This window comes from Stenella coeruleoalba, assembly GCF_951394435.1.
Source record: "Stenella coeruleoalba genome assembly, chromosome: 1".
Taxonomy (NCBI): domain Eukaryota; kingdom Metazoa; phylum Chordata; class Mammalia; order Artiodactyla; family Delphinidae; genus Stenella; species Stenella coeruleoalba.
The window spans coordinates 91,194,851-91,199,303 of record NC_137169.1 but is presented as its reverse complement, the minus strand read 5'-3'; the positions used below and the strand labels follow the sequence as shown (position 1 = coordinate 91,199,303).

Here is a 4,453-nt window from a genome sequence, read left to right as displayed (position 1 = left end):
CTCCGAGATATTATTAGAGTTCAACCAACCATTATTTCTTGCTTCTATCATTGCATCATCTTCTTATTCTATTTCTTTGCATTCACTTATTCCTTAAACTATTTTTAAATGTTTTTGATTTACTTAAATCCCTCCAAAATATTCTTATATCAAAGTAAAATCCAGTGTCTTTATAATTGCCTATAAAACCCTAAATGATCTGTTCCCCCATTCCACTTTATGCCTTATATCCTTCTGCACTTTTCCTTGTTACCTGCTCCAACCATGCATTCTTTCCTCTGCTGGTATTTTCCCAATATACATGCATTCCATCCTGGTCCTAAATGTCCATCATTATTTTTGGATACTCACCGTATTTCTGTAATATTTTCTCCCACAGGCATTGGCATCTAAATGATGTGCTTTAACTGTCATCCAGACAACTGAATAGCATCAACTTCTCATCTTACCTCTTCATTCTTACCAGTTCTTACCAGCCCATTTGCTTGATACTGCCTTGGAAATATGAAGGTATAGAAATTATTAGCAATGCTTTTGGCAGTCATTTTTTTTCTTTCATATTTTCTTTGTATTTCTCTTCAATAGTTGCTTGACTCAACATCCTTCTCTCTGCTCTATATAATGAAAATACAAACTAAATTGAGAATAGAAAAAAATAATTAAAGCACTAAATCGTACAAATTACAAATGTTCCAAAATATACTTACATTAAATAAAATACGCATTTCAGTAAGTGATCTACAGTGAATGGTTATGCATTTTAGGAAGCTTCACGACATCTAGGCAAGGCTAACATTTGTGGAAGGAACTAAGAGAATTTGCATCTAATCACAGTTTGTAGTGGGTTTCTGATTGCCAATCTGTGAGCTACACTGAGCACATTATTAGCATGACCTGTGCAGGGAACTGACTTTGGGAGAAGGGAAAGAAGCAAGCTCTAGCCTCAATTCTGAGTTCATTACAACTTCTCGAGAATCTCACCACCAGCCTATAGAGTACAGTTGCAAAAAAGTAAGCATGTTAAGGTAAGGGGACAACTCTTGAGAACCCCAAACACATTCTCTTGCTGTATTTATGTAGAACTCTCCATCTACAATGGGCAGTCATTAAGAGGTTCTTCCTCAGGACAACATAGTCACAGGACTTGAGGACCCAATGGGACTGAGGGGAGCGCGAGGACTGAGGAAGAGGCTCCCTTTTTGTTTCAGTTGGAGACAAACTTATAATGCACAGTCCACGGCGCTGCAGTCTTCTCGTCTTATCCTCTGGCATAATGTTTCACGTACTCTTTAACTTCATTCTGGAAGTCCTCCTTGTCTGGCAAATGATGTTCTGCAGCTTCAATATGCAGTGGATCATCAAAATTCAAAAGATCACTTAACAAAGCGTTGAATCCCCGAACAATATCCTTCAGTGTCCTCGTGGGAGCGCAGCCGGTGCTGTCAATCAAACGCTCTCTCAGTAAACTCAGACATACTTCGCCTGTCTCTGTGATGTTGGGGTGCCAGATCCTGGTCAAGCATTTCACTGTGGGAGGCACCACGTTGTACATATCAGGAACTTCAGTATCAAACTGAAATTTTCCACCCTCGTCGTAACCCTCATCTATCAAAAAACACAAAACCAAAAAAAAAAAAAAAAAAAAAAAAAAAATCCTGGGGTTACAGTTAGCTGAAAGCAATGAAGCTTGTTTGGTTGAGGAAAATGCACTTTACATGTACAAGGTAAATTAGCTTCAAGTTCTGCAGTCTCTTTAACAAGTAGACTATCTCTCGCCGAAACCCACTGAGGGAGTCAGAGGCTGTGGTTGACTCCCGGGAGCGACCGTTTGAGACCAACCATCATCCCGCTTCAGTGGGCTTGCCAGCGTCAGCATTACTGCCACCTTGCCTGGTAACCACAAGACTGGAGAGTCGGGGCGGCGCCCACCACCACACCCAGCCAGCGGCGACACGCGACGCTCAGAGCCACACCCAGCTCTGGACGCTGGACCGGAAGTGGCTTGGCAGGCGGCGGGACCGGAAATGAGGCTGGACTCGGCTTCTCTCTTCCGTCTTGGCAGTCATTTTTAAGAGCTGAGATGAGCTCTTCCCCTCCCTGCTAAATTGACTGGAACCCTAGAAATCGGTAGGTATAGCAATTAAAGAGTTAAACTCAGAGAAATAGTTGGTAGTAACCAGATCAATAAAATAACCTCTTCTTATTTGTACCTTACTGATTCCACAATTAAAATTCTGTAGTGAAATCTGAAGTATAGAGTGACAAAATTCCACTCTTCCTGTGGTGGCCACTGTCCAAAAAATAGCTCCCCATGATCCTTATCTCCCAACATTCACATCATTGTGTAGTCCTCTCTGATATTGCTTCATGCTTTGTCTCTGTGACCTATAAAATATGACAGGTTATGGTGTATGAATTATAAGGCTAAGTCATAATGGAAATTGTGGCATTTGCCTCTCTTGCTCTGTCTTGGATTATGTAGTTTGGGGAAAGCTAGCTTCTATGTCATGAGGTCACCTGGTGATCCTATGAAGAGGTCCACCCATGCTCCCTACCAACAACCCTGTGAGTGAGCCATCTTATGAACAGATCCTCTAGCTCCTATCAAGCCAGCAGATTCCTGCAGCCCCTATCAGGTCTCTCGTAAGAGGCTGTGAGACACAAAGGCTCAGCTAAGTTGTCATGTATTCCTAACTCATAGAAACTGTGAGATACTAAATTTTATTGTTTTAGTCCTTCATATTTGGGATTAATCTGTTGTGCAGTAATGGGTAACTAGTACACTTCTCAGAATTCATGTCTTAATTGCTAGTTTAGTGTATATCTGAATAGCCTAATAATCAGATGACTCTTCAGCATAGAAATTTAGGTGATCACCTCCCACTATAAAGGCCCAAAAGGGCAGATACTCATTTTTCCAACACCCAACATTGCACACTAGACACCTGTATGTGACATAAGCTCATCCAATTTCACCTGGGACTTTGAGTCAGAAGTTATTTATACAATAAATCAAATGTGATAGAAAATAAATTCTAATAGTTGCTGCAGAGATTGCAGCAACTTCAAGTATCCTGGTGTTCCAGGGGCCACAGAGCCAGCAGCTGAACCCAGTGTCCAGTGCCAGTGGCAAAGTTACAATTTCTAGTGTTCAGCTGTGGAAACAGAAGTGTCTTCACCCAACTGATTCAGTGGTAAGATTTAGCTGTGGTTTTCACTTTTACTTTTCCATTATCATTGCCAGTTTTCCAAGCCTGTTCATCTAGAATTCCAGCAACTCCATGCAAATATCAGTTAAGGTAACTGTAGCTTCTTGAATGAACTACTCAAAACTTCAGTGGTTTACAATATAGAAGTTTATTTCTCATCAACTCACTGAACTTCAAAGGTGGATGGCTTGGGCTGTTTTCATCTTTATGTTCTATCTCCCCCTAAGGCTTTGTCAGCATCTGCAGTTAAAGCAAGAACAAATGGGAATGAAGAAGTACTCCATTTTAAAGCCATTCTATGAAGTGACACACATCACTTTATCCTCACAATCCTAGATGAGATCCAGCCACCAGACCCACATGGATTCACAGGTGAAGGGAGATACAGTCCATAATTTGCAGCAGTTCCTCAGCAACAACTCTATCCGACAGAATAGAAAGTACAAATCTGTTCCATAGCTATCCATCTTTCTCACATTGTGCTATGAATATGTTAAAAAGTTTGTTTGTTTTGCTTAAATGGGCCAGAGGTAGCTTGCTTGAAACTGGGAATCCTGCCTAATACAGCTGTATTCTCAGTTACTTGATCAAAATCAACCTATAATTGGGCCACTGAGCAAAACTTACATTGAATTAACTCTTTTTGCATTATTGAATTCCTTATTTTTCAATAATAAATAGGTTGTTTATCAATAAATAGTTCATGAAACCCACTCTCATCTGTAACACTAAAAAAGTTTCAAGCCTCTGCTTGTGGTGTAAATACTTAGAAACAAGGAAGAGCTCATAGTTATAAACCATTTGTCAGTTACGGCAACATTATATTCTAAAAACCCTGGAAGCATCTTATTTCTTTTACCTCCATTAATCAACAATACCAATACCTAACACTACCATAAGCACACATTTTTTTCAGAAATTATTTCAAATAATGGGAGGTAATTTGCCCAGAAATAGTTGAGGATTATTTAATATTATATTATTTATTATATTTCCTTAGTCATGTAAATACTTATAGTTACATAATGTTTTATTGCTGTGGAGAATCTCTACAAATTATGACTACAGCTTAAAATTGTTATATCATTGTTCTTCAAATTTATTTTCTTGAAAAATAAATTATTTTTAGGAGAACAAAAAGACAAGACACAGAGTGGGAGAAAATATTTGCAAACACATAGCTGATAAAGTACTGGTATCCAAAACATATAAAGATCTCTTAAAACTCAAGAATAAGAAAACAA

At 39.1% G+C, this 4,453-nt stretch overlaps 1 pseudogene across 1 annotated transcript; it reads right to left on the bottom strand.

Annotated features, from left to right (window-relative positions):
• Positions 1–1,258: 1,258 nt before the first annotated feature.
• Positions 1,259–1,876, bottom strand: LOC307193176 (NEDD8-conjugating enzyme UBE2F-like; annotated as a pseudogene). The gene is made up of 2 exons: positions 1,722–1,876; positions 1,259–1,605 (listed from the first exon to the last, which is right to left on the bottom strand). The product of its transcript is annotated as an NEDD8-conjugating enzyme UBE2F-like (transcript).
• Positions 1,877–4,453: the final 2,577 nt, after the last annotated feature.